Source organism: Eschrichtius robustus, chromosome 2, assembly GCF_028021215.1.
Source record: "Eschrichtius robustus isolate mEscRob2 chromosome 2, mEscRob2.pri, whole genome shotgun sequence".
Classification (NCBI taxonomy): domain Eukaryota; kingdom Metazoa; phylum Chordata; class Mammalia; order Artiodactyla; family Eschrichtiidae; genus Eschrichtius; species Eschrichtius robustus.
Window position 1 is genome coordinate 142696553 of NC_090825.1, and position 20362 is coordinate 142716914.

Sequence of the window (20362 nt, forward strand, 5' to 3'; positions counted from 1 at the left end):
ACATATAAAGTAAATAGAAGAGTGTTGGCCACATAGAAAGTGCTGAATACATATAAGCTACTTTTATTAAATATTCCAACCCTGTCTGCTTTACAAAGTCATAAAAGTCATGCATATTGCCTTGTAATCTTTCATAGTTTCTTATAGGATGAACCTAATTATATCAACCACCATGATAGTAAAGCTTTTGTCATATTCTTCTCTGGTATTGCTGATGAAGTGGTAAAGACATAATTGGTGGTGTAATGGGGTCCATTTTGTGGGTCCAACATTAAGTATTCATTAGAATATACATAGATTTTGCTCTGTCAGGAGGCCCAGTATAAGAGATAAAACAAACAAACAAAAAAGTTTACTTATTCAGGGACCTGCCCTGTTGTGACATGTTAAAATATTATTATTATTATATTATGTATATTACAATTATATTATTATTGTATTATAATATATGTTATTATTATTATTATGCTTTATGGAACAAAATTTTCCAAACTGTGTTTTATGGGGTACTACATCCAAAAGATATTAATAAGAATCCCCTCCCCGACCCAGTTCCATGGTCAAGTAATACTGAGAAAGTAGTTTAAAGAATCAAGCTCCTGAGACTTCTCAGAACCTTTAATGCGCTCATGTGCCCTAGGACCATTCAAGAAGGGGAGGTGGCAGTTTTCAAACTTGCCCTGAACCATTTTTTGAAGGGAACCTCTGGAGCATATTGTGCTCAGTCTAAAGAACGACAGGATTTGGGAAGTGCTGCTCTAAATCTGGGACCAGGACCAGAGGCCCAATATGGGTCTTCCCCAGTGATGCCACAGTGCCGGGATCGTTTCTGCGTTATGAGGATTCCCCAATTAAGTACTGACATTTGAGAATGATGTCCAAAAAAATCAAATCAAATCAAGCCAACTCAAGGATATCCCTGGAACTCTGTCTCTGTCATTCATTTGCACGTCAGTATATTCACCCCTCAAGGAAAAAGCAGGTAGCATTGGGAAACTGACAGGGATTTTGCGGCACGTGTGTGGTCATGTGGCATGCATAGAAAATGACACTATGTCTGAGCAGCCCTGAACAGCTTGTCTCAGGCTCTTACCTTTCCTCTAAATGATTCCCTGAGCCCCGTATTTTAGTAACTGCTTCCCTTGTCACTCTTGAGTTGTCTGGGTATGGCTATAGCAAAGCACTTTAATTTTATGACTTTCAGATGTCTTGTTAGTGGGCAAATGAAGTGATGGGACAAGTGGGTTTTGTCTAGTTGCTAAGGAATAAAAATAACAAGTGCCTTTATTACTTTGCTGACAATCTATTTATAAATTTCTGAAGGAGGTGCCTGCAGAGGAAAATATGCATGTGTTTTGGACATACCTGAGATTTCTCAAATAAAATGATTTATTGGTGGCCCCTGCTTTACGCTGCTTTGGTAGCATGCGCAAAATATTGTTTCTACATTCATGGTAGGCTTCAGGCTTGGTTCTTTAATAGCCGTTATAGAAATGACATATGGGGAAGGCTATTTTGTTCACTTCCTTTAGGCCCTTAGAAATACTGAATTGCATATGGGCTTTCCAAATATTGTAGTTTTGTCACCTTAACCACACAGATTGGAAAAAAAGAAAAGAAGCAAACTTACTTCCCTCCCTCCCTTCCTTCCTTCCTTCCTTCCTTCCTTCCTTCCTTCCTTCCATCGATCTATGTATGTATCTATATATGTATCTATGTATCTATCTATTATCTAACATTTGCAGTGGTTTTTTTATAATGGAAATTAACCCATGAAGTCATTCTGTGAATGCTGTGAATGTTCTCTTGGTTTTCATTTGTCACTGCTCCTCCTAACATCAAGCTCTTTTTGAACTGCAAATCAAGAGCAGCTATTCCCCTGGGAACCTTTCACTGCATTGCCAGAGGTTGAGCCCCACAGGGCTGGGAAGGGTGGATGGCTAGAAGAGCCTTGTGGGTACTGGCATGCAAATGAGCAGTTCCAGCCAGGTTGCTCTCACCTGATGAGAAACTCAAAGAGAACAAAAACAGCTTTCCTGGTTATACACCTGACCTTAGCAAGCCCTTACCTGGAATAAAATGGCAATTTAAAAAATTGCCTGGACTATGAGAATTTTGAGTCCAAATGGCTAGACTTAGCACCTGTTGGTGTCTCTGTCGTGTTTAAGTTGCATGTTGGTTGTATTTTAAGGGGGTTTAAAACTGAAGGGAAAGTGGAGGAAATGGTAAAATATGGTGACCTGTTGTTTATATGTGAATGCTATGGTATTTCTAACTTTTGAAAACCCACTTTTTTTTTTTTTTATGAACTAAGCATTGCCATTTGTTTTCATGCAGGTGTGATTCATAATATCCCAGCACTCTGAGTTAATAAAGCAGTTTTGTAGACTCTCATACCATTGCTGCTGTGATAATTTGGCAATGTTATAGTGGGAAAATGTATCTTATATAGTCACCTCAGTGATTCCATTTACTTTATACAAAGAAAGGCTTCCATCCTGCTATTCTCCAGTATTTAGGTTTCAAAGGCCTCTCCCCACTTGAAGACAAAAAGCTACGACATGGTTCCGAGGTAGAGTAAATCAAAGTGTAATGAGGGTGGTTTGTTTATTGAAAAGCCTCTCATTTAGAATGAGTTCCTTTCCTGCTTACCAGGTAATGGTTTACATTTTTCACTGAGTACTAAAATATGAAACATCCCAATTGCTACCAAATTATTATAACATGAGGGTATGAAAAGAATTTGTACTCAAATAAGCAAAGATGATAAAAGAATCTGGAAAATTTTCACAGGTGAAGGATCTTTTACAGTCAGTAAAGACTTTTAGACTTGTGTTCCCTTCTGATGTCTGGGATGGAAAAAAGGCAGTTTAGGGAGGGAGATTTTTTTATATTTATATGAACACAAAGGGCTGTAGTTATTAACTACTTATTGTCATATTAAAACCCATCATCTATATTGTAGAATTAATACTTAGAAATTAAAGAATTATAAAATTAATTGTCCAGTTTGTTTGGAAGGTAAGATTTTTATAAATCTAACTTAAAACTTTTATCAACAGAAGTGCCTTCCTGTTGCTCATTTAATTAATATTATTGTTTTACAATAGCAAGATAAGGGGGCAGTTAATTGACATATAAATTAATTGAACTCTGTAATGAAATACCAGTTTAATTAGTCATTTATGATGTATAATCGGAAAGGTGAGAAAATTCGGCAGAAAATGCCACACTATCATTACTCTCATTTTGTATTTTTTTTTTTCCCATCTCAGGACAAATCAAAGTCATTTTGTGAACCCTGAGTTCTATTTTTTTTGACTGTGAAAATCTGTGTCATGGCCTTGACCGAAATAACTGACATGTAAAATTTATTACTTACTTGCTCTTAATTTCTTCCTCACTTGTTAATCATTTTATTTAAAAATAAAACACAGACACAGAACTGAATAAAACAAATATGTAACTTAGTAAGTTATTACAAGGCATCATTCTTGTAACTACCACTCAGGTCAAGAAATAGAATTTGGGGGCTTCCCTGATGGCACAGTGGTTAAGAATCCACCTGCTAATGCAGGGGACATGGGTTCAAGCCCTGGTCTGGGAAGATCCCACATGCCGTGGAGCAACTAAGCCCGTGCTCCACAGCTACTGAGCCTGCGCTCTAGAGCCTGCGAGCCACAACTACTGAGCCCGCGTGCCACAACTAGTGAAGCCCACGCACCTAGACCCCATGCTCTACAACAAGAGAAGCCACCGCAATGAGAAGCCCACGCACTGCAAGGAAGAGTAGACCCCGCTCGGTCCAACTAGAGAAAGCCCACACACAGCAACGAAGACCCAAAACACAGCCAACAAAACAAAACAAAACAAACAAACAAACAAAAGAAAGAAATAGAATTTGGTCAGCCCCCTAACCACTCCTACCCATGAGTCCTGCACATGTCACATCCATCATAAACCCCTGCCATCCCTCAAAATGTAATCTAATTTTATATTATCACTTTCTTGTGTTTCTTTATCACCCAGGGATGTCTTCCTAGACGTCATGTTTGGGGACTGTTTTTAAGTCTCTTTTAATCCACGATTTCCCCCTGCATTCTTTAACTGCCCTTGCAATTTATTTGAAGAAATGGTCATTTCTTTGTTTTTAAAGCAATGATTTTGACTTTATAAAAGACAAAGTATCCAAATGGCCAGCGTTGGAATTTTCTGGGAGGTGCTTTGTTAAGTATTCAGTTAGTTTCTGGTCTTTCTGCTACCCACCTTGCAGTTCTGCGTGGATAGTCAAGCACATCTGAACCCAAACATTGCCATAGCGACACTGCCCAGTGACGGGATTCTGAATTATAGGAAAGGTTGGTGCTGCTCTCTTCACCTGTTTCTGCAGAGGGAGGGTAGATGAGGGAAGCCTTCTCTCTGCAGTTACTCACAGTGTGGCCCATCTGAAATACAAACAGCCTCAAGAGGTTATGATTCAGAAAGCTGGACAGACCGTACAAGGTTGGGAGGGAGGAGGTCAGTGCAGGCGATGGCAGCCTCTAGGTGGGTCGGGCGCTGTGTATCAGGAGAGAAAGGGGAGCAGGAAGTGCTATTTTGGCACCTTTTCTGTGCCACGCTCTTGTGCAGGTTTTAACTCTTTCCTACAACAATATCAGTGACGAGTTAATATCCTAGTTTTGCAGGTGAGGAATCTGAAATTCTTTCTCACCAAGAAATAACCTTCTAACTGGTCTAGTTTCCATGTCCAATGTTTTAGAAAACTTCAACCAGATAATACCACTCCAGCATCCTTTGCACTTAGAATGAAACCCAGACTCCTTCATGGGAGTGCTGGTCAACAGGGCCGAGGACGGACCCCTCGCCTGTTGCATTGCTCTGTACTGTCCCCGTGGCCCACCGTCTTTCACTGTGCTCCGGCCTTATTGGAGCTACTCCTTAGATACCACAAGCTCATCCAACAAGATTGAGGAGGCTGTAGCTTGGTCATTTTTAGGTTTCGTGTTTTCTCTCTCAGGAAAAGGTAGCATGCAACACTGGTCCTGGGGCCTGTTCGTTTGCTTTTTCCTCTCTCTGGAACATTTTACTGGCACATTTTGTCTAGCTGGATCTTACATCTTATTCAGGCCTCAACTTAATTGTCCCTTCCTCAGAGAAATTCCCTGCCAACTCCATCTACATTAGCTTTTCCCTCTAATTATCTCCTCCACTTACTGTTTTACCTTTCTGGCACTTATCAACAATCTAATTATCCATGTATTTGTTTAATGTTTATCTTCTACCTGACCCTAAATTACCTGAAGGTGGGGTATGTCTGTTTTGTTTACCGTGCCTAGTTATCTGCCTGGAACACCACAGATGCTCAATAAATTTTGGGTGGAATGCAAACTTGAAAGGAGGCTCAGAGAGGTTAAGTAACTCCTCCAAAGTCACACAGCTAGTAAGTATCAAAGCTAGAGATTTGAAAACACATCCTAAAACCCATGTATTTTCAACTGTAATTGGTTTTTCTAAACTGTGTTCCTTGGACACTAGTGTTCTGATATATTGTAATAGATGTTCCAAGAATAAAAAAGGATCTATGTTCAAATAAATTATGGATATTATACAACTGTTTAAAGACAATTGAACACGTTTCCTTCCCACAGGACATGTGAGAGACTTTAATGTGCAAATACGCACCATGACTCTCCAAGAAACTGATAACGGTATGCAGCATTTCTCACTAGTGTTTGGCCATGATTTACTTCTTTCAATTAAACTAATGTCTTGTGGGACACCAGAATTCAGCAGAAGCCAGGGTGGGAATGACTCTACTATATACCCTGCTTCTACCTAGGAAGTGAGTAAACAGAAATTTCTATCAGCAAATTGTCTTAGTATTCATATATATATGTACATATATGTACATATGTATATGTGTACATACATAAGTTTTATGCTTTCTTTCCTCCTCCTCGCTATAAATATTGGTGAGATTTAGCTTAAGAAAACAAGATTAGAAAATAGAAATTAAAGAAAGTGAAGTGGCATGTAATTTGGATTATTGCAGAGAAGATATGTGAGAGATGTATTTTAAGAAATAACTGATTAGAAAATATAAACTAAAGAAACTGGTAACTTAAAACGGTAAGCATTTTTCCCCCACTTTAGCCTGCTATTAAAAATGACTGGGTGTGGTCTTAAATTCTGACTTCCCTTAATGGAGAAGGTATGAAATTACAACATAACCAATGTAATCACACCTTAATCTTGTTAAATTGAAACACTGTAATCTACATTCAAATTTCACATATGGTCAATCTTGCGAGAGCTGGTTGGATGAGCCAAAGCACTATTTGGAATTTTAAATACAGTCTTTCCTACCTCTTCAAAGCCCATTTACTTCTTTATGAGAAATATTTCCCTGGGACTGGGATAGGGAACCCTAAGCCAAAAAACAAAGCAAGTAATTTTTTCTTTTTTTTGGAATTGAAAGAAAAAAAAGTTGATTTCCAAAAGCCTGACACTCATGACCAATTCCATCATAAAGAAAGCAGAGTGCATTTCAGAAAAGGGTGGAACTATGTGAGGAGAAAATAGGTTTCAGCTGTATCTTGCCAATGCCATATTACAATCTGTTGACAAATGTGATTTTTAAAAATAATAGCTAAAGTGAAGCATTGTTGTCTAATGCTGGCTGAGTTGTGTGTGTTAATTGAATAGGTGTGATATGATAGGAAGCCCTTGTCTTGTCATGGAGCACACATTAGGGGGGAGTTTCAAGAAAAGAGGTGCCCACATTTGATTTGAAAAAAGAGTAGCCTTTTATTCAGTGGGACCATCAAATGAAAGGCCTCTTGACTTTCTGGTTGCCCTTCTCAATATGAATACAGACACATCTCAGATACAATGAAATGTTACTCAAAATGGGCATGACTTCAAAAACAAAAAATTCTGGAAAGAGAAATCCTGAGGATCAGAATAATGGAGAAATAAAAGATAAGTCATTTGTGAATTCTCTGGACTTTTCTGTGCCATCTGTTACATGCCACTGTACTGGGTTTTAACACTTTCACCAGCGACTTGGAAAGTTCTTTTAAATTGGCTTTTCTGTGGGGATTTCTGATTATGGTAACCACAGGCTATGCTACTGATGATGTCTCTGACTGCAGCATCACAGGGAAGATTTGGCTGTTTCATTCATTCCAGCCGCTGTTGCTTCCCAGCAGGTCCCTTGTCTCTGGAGTATTTTACTGTATCTATAATAAAGACAAAACAGAGCTGTTCTGAAAGTTTCAGTAGACACAGCCTCCACAGCCAAGTCCTCCAGAGACCTGGAGGGAGAGAAAGCAGAGACAAAGGTACAGTATCCAAATGCTCTGTGAAATGGATGCTCATATCCTGGCCCTCCTCCTTGAGCCTTCCTCCTACAGAGAACTTTCGGGGGTTCTCTGCAGTTGTGCATCCAGGACCCTTTGTTTTAGGGTACAAGTGTGATTGTGTTCAAAGTGCTGGAAAATGTAAACCCCTTTTTCCAAATTAGAAAACTGCGTATCCTAGTGCAGCAAATATTGCAGCTTAAAATAAGGACCTCTCTCATCTCGGTGGTGAAAGGGGAAGGATGGGACTAAAAAGGCACAGGGGCCAGCAGTCACCAAAATGAGATTCAGAAGATGTCTTCCTCCATCCAGGGGTAGATTCCTGTGTGGCTTTAGGTGAGATGCTTCAGCTCTCAGACCCTTAGCTTTTCTCTTCCATCAAATGGAATTGTTGGGACTTCAGATTTTATTATGAAAGGATGTTAGAGATCATCTGTATTTCTACGATGTATCTTCACTAGAGATGTAAAAGGCATGTAGCCAAGTATGGAATATTAGACTCAATTTTTGAGTTGAATGAATGCGCTCTAATATTCTTCCTATTGTGCTCTGAGGCTAAAATATCCTATTGCTTCTGAGCTTACATAAGCTGACCTCATTTACTATGGAACATTTTAAGTATTTAAGAGTATAAGGGTGAGCACCATAGAAAGAATAATTCAATCTAGATGTAAGAGACTCCTTTTTTTAAGCTTCATTAACTGATAATTATTTGAGTGCAAAACAATACCCATACTGTTTGATAAATGAATATTAACCACGTCATGCTGATAAAAGTCATGAGCAGAACGAGATCTCTCTGCATTTGGGTGGGGGGCAGACTGTTATTTTGATGCTAATGGATTATGTTCATTTTGGATAGATAGATATCTCGAATGACTCAGCAGGGTTGACTTAAATTAGATTTGTCCATTTATACTTTGCTTATTAGTATGCCCCGAATATCTGATGCCAGCCTTATATTACAATCTGTGCTTCATAGAATTTATCTATCATGACCTAAAGATTTCTATGATAAGAAATTGATTGATCATAAACATCATGATTATGTGTTTTTTTTTTTTGAAAGGGTAGCATTGTGTTTCTTTCCCCAAAAAATTGTATTCTCAGAATCAGTAATATCAAATAGCTTATTAAAATCTCTTTATAATGTATGCTCTTTTGGAGTCTTTTGGATATTAGTTCTTTATAGATATTAACTTTTTACAATGGAGAGTTGTATTAGTCTGGGTAGGCTAACAGCTGTAATAAATAACTTCCAAATCTCAATGGCTTAACATCATAAAGGGTTTTTTTTCGCTTACATCGTGTAGTCCATTGCAGGTTGGTGGGAGCAGGGAGTGGAGGAGGGATGGGAGAGGAATGGACTCTGCCCATCACAGGTATTCAAGGATCCAGGCCCCTTCTGTATTGTGGCTCCAACCCTCTCCAGGTTCTTGGGGTCTTCTCTATTCAGTGGGTAGTTGAGAAAAAAAGAGCGAGGATTATAAATGGGAGGTTTTCCTTAACTGGTTCAGCTTGGAATTGGGGACCTCATTTCTACTCGGGCTCCATTGGCTGGATCTCTGATATGAACTTCAAGGGAGGCAGAGCACGTGGTTTGGCTGAGTGACCACAAAGCAGAAAAGACACAGAAACTAACGAGCATTAACTGTCCCTTCCACAAGACCTAGATGACAAGTTAAAGTCGATTAAAGACAGGTTTGGTGAACACAGTACATGAAAACCTTATGCTGAGCATAACAGTGGTTTGTTTACTGTGGTGTTAGTGCAGATAATAGACAAGTAAGATGTGCAAATAATTACACTGTTTATAAACAATAGAGTGTGGTTGTACATACAGACATATATAAATACTGTTTAAGGGAGGGATAAATTCTAACAATTTGGAAGAATTTGGAAATCTTCTTGATATCACGGTACTGTCGTTGGGCTACAGATTCAACTACCAGAATTCCTGACTCTCTCTGCCATTTGCTTTCTGCAAAATCCTGAATAAAATTTCTGAAACTCACTTTATCATCTATAAAGTGAATATCATAATGCCTGCCTGTTTCAAGATATGAAAGGGAATTTCAAATTAGATAGTGGATGGGGAAACATTTTGTAGGAAGTCATTCAAATAGCAAAGCTGTTGCTGTATTATTATTAATTTTTAATTCCATGACCACAGGTAAGGATTATGTTTACGAAGCCTTGTCGTACACTCACACATATGTGTATGCACACACCAAGTGTGCGCGCACACACACACACACACACACACACGCACACACACTTTCAGGTAGGAAGGACTGAATCAGATGCTCTACTTTTTCAGTCTTCAGATTGAAGCTGAGAGTAAATGCCCAGATATTTGGTATCCTCGTCACTGATACTTACTTCACCTGTGCCAATTTTATAATCTATCCTTGGAAAGTACTATCCATTATCTGTGTCTGTTCAGATAGGCTGGACATGATAATCTTTGTCCTTTCTGCCTCATAATATTGTTAAGAGCTTTGGGCAAAATTAAGTTTTTGATGATGTTGTTTAAAGGGAAGTTTATTATTGTTTTAGTAAGTTCCAAGTATATATCTAGTTAATTTGGGTTACCTATAGGAAAAGTTATTTCAATCACACCTCCATATAAACTTCCTGCCAAAATCTGATATGCTTTATATAACACATTAGAGCTCCAAGTATAGAGGAGGCATTCATATCTGGTGTCCACTGTTTTTTGTTACCTTTTTATTACTGATCATTAAATACCCAGGTTGCTTGTTCTCAGTAATATCATAGCATTCCTCTCTGATAATTTCACATTCTTCTGGAGGTGCAGGGCACCGGGATTCAGAGTCAGGGAGTGGCAATTTCTCAGTAATCCCAAATGTAGCTTGTCCTTAGAGCCTCTGATCAGTTTAGACGTGTGTTTAAGATGGTGTCCCAGAGTCGAGATTAACTAGACTAAAGGTCATGGCTTTGGTCTAAAATTCCTATAATTGGCAAGACCAAACCTTCTTCATCATTCCTTCATTTTCAAGCTGTGGCCACTTGGATGACTGTCTCAACCAAATGATTGGCTGGCAAGTTGTCAAAGAGTTAACATCTACGGAGGTTTAATGACAATTCTTTAGCTGAGGTTGTTGACTCAGTCCTGGGAAGATACAAAGGGATAGTTTTTTGGGGGATCAGCAAGTTCTACCTACAAATTCTGACAAACCATGATGTCTTCAGTTACCTAGGACTGTAGAGGAATTCACAAGATAAAATTAGATTATCTTTTTAATGATAGCTTTGAGGTGTACATGCCTTTTATACAGTTCCTGTTCATTCACTCCTTAGGTCTCCCTCTGTGCTTGTTTCTAAACTACAAATGCAATCGCCAAGTCAGATTCAAACACTGTGCAGTGTAAGGTCCCTCTCGATCCTTCCCCTATCCTAAACTCAGCTCTGGACCACTCAGACAGTTATCCTGATTCCTAAGCATGTGGCCATTCTTCAGCTTCTGTTAGGAATGTCTTTTCCCTCCTTGGCCACCTGGAGAATGGCTATTTATTCTTCACACCTCAGTTTAAAAATGTCTCTCTCTAGAAAAATGGTACAGATGAACTTATTTGCAGAGCAGAAATAGAGACACAGATGTAGAGAACAAACTTATGGATACCAAGGTGGGGGGGTGGGATGAATTGGGAGATTGGGATTGACATATATATACTACTATGTGTAAAATAGATAACTAATGAGAACCTACTGTATAGGACAGGGAACTCTACTCAGTGCTCTGTGGTGACCTAAATGGGAAGGAAATCTAAAAAAGTGGGGATATATGTATACATATAACTGATTCACTTTGCTGTACAGCAGAAACTAACACAACACTGTAAAGCAACTATACTCCAATAATAATTAATTTTTAAAAATCGCATTAAAAAAAAAAGCCTCTCTCTGGAACACATGCTGCGATGCACCAGGAAGAATTAAGGCTTTCTAATGTATGATCACATAGCGCCCTGTGTGTAGGACTATTACAGCCTTCAGCCAGCATATCCTGACTGCTCCCTCCTCTGTTTCCCTCAGGCACATTGAGAGCTCTTTGAAAACAGAAATGATATTTTATTTTTGCATCTCCAAATCCTACCCAGCCTGGTGCTTTGTAGGTATTCAGTAAACACACATGAATAAATGAAGGAATGAATGTCCCTCTTAGAAGGAGCTGGGGGGATTACAAGATCAAGTGACTGATAGGTTTGCCACCCTGAAAAGTTAGGAATTACAAATTTAGACCTGCAAATTTGGAGTGGGAAAAAATAAGGTAGTAATTGCAGAGGGAGGGCAGCTAAGCATGTGGCTGCTTTGGGTATTTACTCATCAGACCAGACTGAAGCAGCCTTAATCAGGGAAAATCAATCTGCCTGTTTTCATTGTGAGCCTAAACATGCTGACGGGGGAGCCCAGATAGGTGTTCCCAACAATCTCACACCCACCCTCACGTACGCTGTAGCTTTATTTACTTTCTGTGTATAAGTTTGAATTGTTTGTACTTATCTAGAGCAGAAATTTTATCGTCTCCAGGCAGTGTTTTGTATCATGTCGTCCTTGAGGTCAAACGTCTTCATTTATAGAATACGGTTCAAACTCTGCCTGGCATTTGGACTCTTCGGTTTGCACTAAGTACCCTCTGTATTCACCAGCTATCTTTGCTGAAATTGTCCACACATCTTTCTCCATATTCTGTTCATATCGTTCTTTTTTTTTTTTTTGAAAGTCCACCTCTTTTCTTTAAGACTGATGGAAACTTTATTCCTGAAACTTTTGCGGTCCGACAAGTCCCCAGGGATGTCTTCATCCTATGAATTCTCTTCTCCATTCACATAATCACATCCTCACTTCTGACATGTTCTAAATATTTTTTAAAAGTTATGTTTGACAGAGTCAAACTTGAAATTTTTCATGAACCTCTGTGCTTTGTTTGCCCAGCTTCCTTTTAAGATTACTGATAGAAGGAACCTCTTTGCATTCAACTGTAGCAGTTAGCACAAGGACTTGACCGTAGTTAAGTGTGTTATCAACGTGCATGGATATTTGAAAAGGATGCCTGTGTTTAATAATAACATTAAATTAAACTTGAGAGGGGAAGTGCCTGTGCAGTGGGATACAGAGCTTTCTTTGGGGTCAGAGAGTTGGGTGTAAATCGCAGGCCTGTTCCCTCCTTGGCAGTGTGAGCCAGGGCAATCTACCTCAACTCTTTATGCTTCGATTTTCTCATCTCTAAAAGGGGATGGTAGTAGTTGTGGAAAGGAAAACGTGGAAGTAAAATCCATGTCAAGGTTGTACTGCGTGGTAAGTATCCATTAAAGGTGAGAGAGTATTAGTGATACTACATTTTGTATACACTAGGGTCACACTTCCTGTGTTCACATCACACCTCTGCCATTTATGGGTGCTCTGTTATCCTGGGCAAGTCACATTAACTCCCTGAGCCTCTGTTTCTCTCTCTGTAAAATAAAAAAGGGTAGTAGTGCTCTCCTTACAGTGTTATTTAGAGGAATAAACGAAGCTCTGTGGAATACACTCGGCACAGTGCATAGGCTGTATTAAGCGTTTCATGAATACTGGCTGCTGTTGCTGTTCACAGTAGCAGCTATGCTAACTGCAAATTTCACTTGCTCATACTGACGTGTTCATATGGAGGAAATTATATCCTTTATCACAATAAAAAAATTGGGCTTCCCTGGTGGCGCAGTGGTTGAGAATCTGCCTGCCAATGCAGGGGACACAGGTTCGAGCCCCGGTCTGGGAAGATCCCACATGCCGCGGAGCAACTAGGCCCGTGAGCCCCAACTACTGAGCCTGCGCGTCTGGAGCTTGTGCCCCGCGACAAGAGAGGCCGTGACAGTGAAAAGCCCGCACACCATGATGAAGAGTGGCCCCCGCTTGCCACAACTAGAGAAAGCCCTCGCATAGAAACGAAGACCCAACACAGCCAAAATAAAATAAATAAATACATAAAAATAAAATCCAGCCATTCATTAAAAAAAAAAAAAATTGTTTTTTCCACAAAGAAAATCCTATTACGATCCATATCGCTCTTTGGCCCTTCCTCTTGGTGCCATAGAATAAAAGACAAATGGGCTTTAAATGGGGTTGAAGTTAATATGAAAATTGTTTCTTGCTTCATGTGTTTATTTTGTGCAGGTGTGCTTCTGTAGAAATGAGTTCTCTGGAAAAGAGTAGCCTTGCCTAGGTAATTTATATGGATCTGATGCTTAGCCCAGCTCTTGGCAGATAAGGACATCTGCCACCATGGAAAGTGTGTAGACCACAGCAGGACACTGCTGACCACACATTTTGGGTGCACCCATGCGCCCACCTACTGAAGGGCTCACATTCTTGCTCATGTCAAGCAAGTACATACATCGGCTGGAGTATTTACATGGAATCTGATTCCCTCTTTCTAGAGAATAGCTAATGCTGTTTCTAAGAAGGGTTAATACACTAGAGAAGTCCTTGTAGGAAGATTAACAAGTGTGATTCTTTTCGATTCCTTCTCAGGGAAAAATATACAAACAAGTTGTTACTACCATTTTCCAACCTAGTGAAGCCACACTGGTTTGCAGGTCACTCTCAAAATAGGATTTGGTTTAAATCTCAGGTGCGGTATGTCAACCTACTGCATAAATGCTAGCCGGCGTTTGTGTGTGTGTGTGTGTGTGTGTGTGTGTGTGTGTGTGTGTTTGAACTTTCTTGTAAGAAGAAAAGTTGTTCAGGCCAAATGTATAAGCTTTCAAGGATAATGATATGCCTCTTATAATACTTACTTCAAGTGATTTTTTTTTTTGGATATCATTCTTTCCTTTTCTCTTTGTACTGCCTTAGTTTCTCCTTCTCAATATCCTTTGCTAGTTGCTGGCCCACCCTCTTCCCCTCTGCACCTCTTTCCTAAGCCCTTCTATCTTCTCTCTGTACAATTCACTATCTGGGTGATCTCATCCTGGCCCATGTCTTTAAAGCCACCTAAATGCTTAGGGCTGTTGCCCTTTGACTCTGTTCCAGGCACACCAGCCTCCTTCCCTGCCTTGAAAATTCAGAATAGGCCTCCCCTTTCGAACTTGCTATTCACTATAACTATAAAAGTATTCTCCCCGGTAGCTGCACGGCTCGCTCAATCAGTTCCTACAAGTCATAATTGTCACGTTATCTGTGAAACTTTCCCTGACCTGCCTATATGTGTGATCGCCACAAGGTAACCACTCACTCTACTGCTTTTTAAAGTAATTACATCAGGCGGGGGCCCAACTGGAAACAGATGGCACAGTCTAAAGGTTTCGCTGAAAAGAGGTTAATAAAGGAACTATGTATGAAGGTCTAGGCAGAGTTAAGGGAATCAGTAAGGAGTGATGAAGCACCCAGGGATAAGCAACTGTGGGGCAGCCATTGCCACCCCAGGCCTGAAGGGACAAGCAAAGAAGACTGTGTTGCCCAGAGCCTATTTTCCAGCAGGATCTTTGAAGGAGGGGCTGCTCAACAGAAGTGTGGCTGGAGATGGACACAGCCACTTCAGGAACATGAAGACTCACAGGAAGCAGAGGGGGTGGGGGAGATAAAGTGGGAAGCAATACCCTGGACTTGCCCTTCTCTTGCCCTCTGAACACTTGCTGTTTCCTCCCATCGGCTGAACCCAGTAGGATTCCACAGGGCAGGTGAAGCCAGCTCTAGAGTTCCATTCCCTAGCACCCAGAACAGGGCAGAGAAGACTGGGGAAAGGATCTATAGGAGTGGACAAAGACAAACTCTCAGAGGATCTTTAGAAAGACTTATTTTCACTTGGCACTTGGAATTGTGCCGTCATAGCCTGGGAATCATCACAAAATCAACATTAAATATTGGTCACCTCCTTTTTGATAGGTCAACCTCTATAGCACCCAAACTAACATTGGCTGAAGTCACACCAAGCTAGTGTGTCTTCTCCAAACAGCAGGAGTTTTGTTCAAAATATTTAAGAACAGTATGAAACAGGCACTCAAAAACAACAGTAGCCCAACAGATGAGAACAGAATGCCATACTGGGATATACAGCACAATGTTCAATATAGAGCATTTCCCAAAGATACTCAAATATAAATATTGAAAGGGGAAATCTTTTCTTTTCCAAGGACATTTGGAAAAAGTGTGCCTTATATCCAGGAATTGATGTGATCTGGATAACATAGGCAGTGTGCTAAGCTCAGTGTAGAAGCTGTCTCACTTCAGCCTCCAACAGTCATACCCAGTAGGTTCTTGTCAGTTTATCCATTTAAGGGTTTAGCTCAGGGAAGGGTGATTTTGCCTAAGTCCACTTCTTTAGCTCTGATGGTGCTGAGACTCACACGCAGACTGGAACTTTCAATCCAAAACCCTAGCTCTTTGACTACTCTTAATATTGAGCCTGCCTCCAAGATAGTATAGTAGAGGTTTCAGAGCAGAAACTTTATATTTTGAGCTTTCATTTTTAATTTCTGTTATTTTTAAGAGAAATCCCTAGGAAAGGCTCTTTTTATTTCCTGCAGGATTTTATCTCTCAAAAAGTAATTTGGATTCATTCTTGGATTTGACCAAAATCTAGAGCAGGGTCTAAAGATATGATATGCTTCTTCTCCTGACCGCATTCCTTGCCCTAATCTCTGTATACAAAATATGCCTAAAATATACATGTTAACTCTGGAAATAGATTTCCTTCTGGCTTTTTGTCTGTAAAGTGGGGCCCAGAATTCTGAAGTGTGAATATTTATAGCAGGTGATACATAACACTGTTTTGACCATGGTACCTGTGAAATATGATTGCTGGACTTTACCTTGGAAAGGGCTCTTTTATTTATTTAATTATTTTTTTGATTTTTGAATTTTATTTTATTTAATTTCTTATAGAGCAGGTTCTTGTTAGTTATCCATTTTATACATATTAGTGTATACATGTCAATCCCAATCTCCCAATTCATCCCACCACCGCCACACCCTCCCCCTTGCCACTTCCCCCCCTTGGTGTCCCTACGTTTCTGCCCTGCAAACTGGTTCATCTGCACCATTTTTCTAGGTTCCACATATATGCGTTAATATACGATATTTCTTTTTCTCTTTCTGACTTACTTCACTCTGTATGACAGTCTCTAGATCCATCCACGACTCTACAAATGACCCTATTTCGTTCCTTTTTATGGCTGAGTAATATTCCATTGTATATATGTACCACTTCTTCTTTATCCATTCAACTGTCAATGGGCACTTAGGTTGCTTCCAGACCTGTCTATTGTAAATAGTGCTGCAATGAATATTGGGGTGTATGTGTCTTTTTTGAATTATGGTTTTCTCTGGGTATATGCTCCGTAGTGGGCTTGCTCGGTCATATGGTAATTCTATTTTTAGTTTTTTAAGGAACCTCCATACTGTTCTCCATACTGGCTGTATCAATTTACATTCCCACCAACAGTGCAAGAGGGTTCCCTTTTCTCCGCACCCTCTCCAGCATTTATTTTTTGTAGATTTTCTGATGATGCCCATTCTAACTGGTGTGAGGTGATACCTCATTGTAGTTTTGATTTGCATTTCTCTAATAATTAGTGATGATGAGCAGCTTTTCATGTGCTTCTTGGCCATCTGTATGACTTCTTTGGAGAAATGTCTATTTAGGTCTTCTGCCCATTTTTGGATTGGGTTGTTTGTTTTTTTAATATTGAGCAGCATGAGCTGTTTATATATTTTGGAGATTAATCCTTTGTCTGTTGATTCGTTTGCAAATATTTTCTCCCATTCTGAGGGTTGTCTTTTTTGTCTTGTTTGTAGTTTCCTTTGCTTTGCAAAAGCTTTTAAGTTTCTTTAGGTCCCATTTGTTTATTTTTGTTTTTATTTCCTTTACTCAAGGAGGTGGATCAAAGAAGATCTTGCTGTGATTTATGTCAAAGAGTGTTCTTCCTATGTTTTCCTCTAAGAGTTTTATAGTGTCCAGTCTTACATTTAGGTCTCTAATCCATTTTGAGTTTATTATTGTGTATGGTGTTAGGGAGTGTTCTGATTTCATTCTTTTACATGTAGCTGTCCAGTTTTCCCAGCACCACTTATTGAAGAGACTGTCTTTTCTCCGTTGTATATCCTTGCCTCCTTTGTCATAGATTAGTTGACCATAGGAGCGTGGGTTTATCTCTGGGCTTTCTATCCTGTTCCATTGATCTATATTTCTGTTTTTGTGCCAGTACCATACTGTCTTGATTACTGTAGCTTTGTAGTATAGTCTGAAGTCAGGGCGTCTGATTCCTCCAGCTCCATTTTTTTCCCTCAAGACTGCTTTGGCTATTCGGGGTCTTTTGTGTCTCCATACAAATTTTAAGATGATTTGTTCTAGTTCTGTAAAAAATGCCATTGATAATTTGATAGGGATTGCATTGAATCTGTAGATTGCTTTGGGTAGTATAGTCATTTTCACAATATTGATTCTTCCAATCCAAGAACATGGTATATCTCTCCATCTGTTTGTATCATCTTTAATTTCTTTCATCAGTGTCTTATAGTTTTCTGCATACAGGTCTTTTGTCTCCTTAGGTAGGTTTGTTCCTAGGTATTTTATTCTTTTTGTTACAATGGTAAATGGGAGTGTTTCCTTAATTTCTCTTATAGATTTTTCATCATTAGTGTATAGAAATGCAAGAGATTGCTGTACATTAATTTTGTATCCTGCAACTTTACCAAATTCATTGATTAGCTTTAGTAGTTTTCTGGTGGCACCTTTAGGATTCTCTATGTATAGTATCATGTCATTTGCAAACAGTGACAGTTTTACTTCTTCTTTTCCAATTTGGATTCCTTTTATTTCTTTTTCTTCTCTGATCGCCGTGGCTAGGACTTGCAAAACTATGTTGAATAATAGTGAGGAGAATGGACATCCCTGTCTTGTTCCTGATCTTAGAGGAAATGCTTTCAGTTTTTCACCATTGAGGATGATGTTTGCTGTGGGTTTGTCATATATGGCCTTTATTATGTTGAGGTAGGTTCCCTCAATGCCCACCTCCTGGAGATTTTTTATCATAAATCGGTGTTGAATTTTGTTGATAGCTTTTTCTGCATCTATTGAGATGATCATATGGTTCAATTTGTTAATACGGTGTATCACATTGATTGATTTGCGTATATTGAAGAATCCTTGCATCCCTGGGATAAATCCCACTTGATCGTGGTGTATGATCCTTTTAATGTGTTGTTGGATTCTGTTTGCTAGTATTTTGTTGAGGATTTTTGCATCTATATTCATCAGTGATATTGGTCTGTAATTTTCTTTTTTTGTAGTATCTTTGTCTGGTTTTGGTGTCAGGGTGATGTTGGCCTCATAGAATGAGTTTGGGAATGTTCCTTCCTCTGCAGTTTTTTGGAAGAGTTTGAGAAGGATGGGTGTTAGCTCTTCTCTAAATGTTTGATAGAATTCAGCTGTGAAGCCATCTGGTCTTGGACTTCTGTTTGTTGGAAGATGTTTAATCACAGTTTCAATTTCATTACTTGTGATTGGTCTGTTCATATGTTCTGTTTCTTCCTGGTTCAGTCTTGGAAGGTTACACCTTTCTAAGAATTTGTCCATTTCTTCCAGGTTGTCCATTTTATTGGCATAGAGTTGCTTGTAATAGTCTCTTAGGATGCTTTGTATTTCTGCAGTGTCTGTTGTAACTTCTTTTTTATTTCTAATTTTATTGATTTGAGTCCTCTCCCTCTTTTTCTTGTTGAGTCTGACTAATGGTTTATCAATTTTGTTTACCTTCTCAAAGAACCAGCTTTTAGTTGTATTGATCTTTGCTATTGTTTTCTTTGTTCCCATTTCATTTATTTCTGCTCTGATCTTTATGATTTCTTTCCTTCTGCTAACTTTGGGTTTCATTTGGTCTTTTTTCTCTAGTTCCTTTAGGTGTAAGGTTAGATTGTTTATTTGAGATGTTTGTTGTTTCTTGAGGTAGGATTGTATTGCTATAAAGTTCCCTCTTAGAACTGCTTTTGCTGCATCGCATAGTTTTTGGATCATCGTGTTTTCATTGTCATTTGTCTCTAGGTATTTTTTGATTTCCTCTTTGAGTTCTTCAGTGATCTCTTGGTTATTTAGTAACATATTGTTTAGCCTCCATGTGTTTGTGTTTTTTACGTTTTTTCCCACTGTAATTGATTCCTAATCTCATAGTGTTGTGGTCAGAAAAGATGCTTGATATGATTTCAGTTTTCTTAAATTTACTGAGGCTTGATTTGTGACCCAAGATGTGATCTATCCTGGAGAATGTTTCGTTCGCACTTGAGAAGAAAGTATCATCTGCTGTTTTTGGAAGGAATGTCCTATAAATATCCATTAAATCTATCTGGTCTATTGTGTCATTTAAAGCTTGTGTTTCCTTATTTTTCTGTTTGGATGATCTGTCCATGGGTGTAAGTGAGGTGTTAAAGTCCCCCACTATTATTGTGTCAGTGTCGATTTCCTCTTTCATAGCTGTTAGCAGTTGCCTTATGTATTGAAGTGCTCCTTTGTTGGGTGCATATATATTTATAATTGTTGTATCTTATTCTTGGATTGATCCCTTGATCATTATGTAGTGTCCTTCCTGGTCTCTTGTAACATTCTTTAGTTTAAAGTCTAATTTATCTGATATGAGTATTGCTACTCCAGCTTTCTTTTGATTTCCATTTCCATGGAATATCTTTTTCCATCCCCTCACTTCCAGTCTGTATGTGTCCCTAGGTCTGAAGTGGGTCTCTTGTAGACAGCATATATATGGGTCTTGTTTTTGTATTGATTCAGCGAGCCTGTGTCTTTTGTTTGGAGCATTTAATCCATTCATGTTTAAGGTAATTATCAATATGTATGTTCCTGTGACCATTTTCTTAATTGTTTGGGGTTTGTTTTTGTAGGTCCTTTTCTTCTCTTGTGTTTCCCACTTAGAGACGTTCCTTTAGCATTTGTTGTAGAGCTGGTTTGGTGGTGCTGAATTCTCTTAGCTTTTGCTTGTCTGTAAAACTTTTGATTT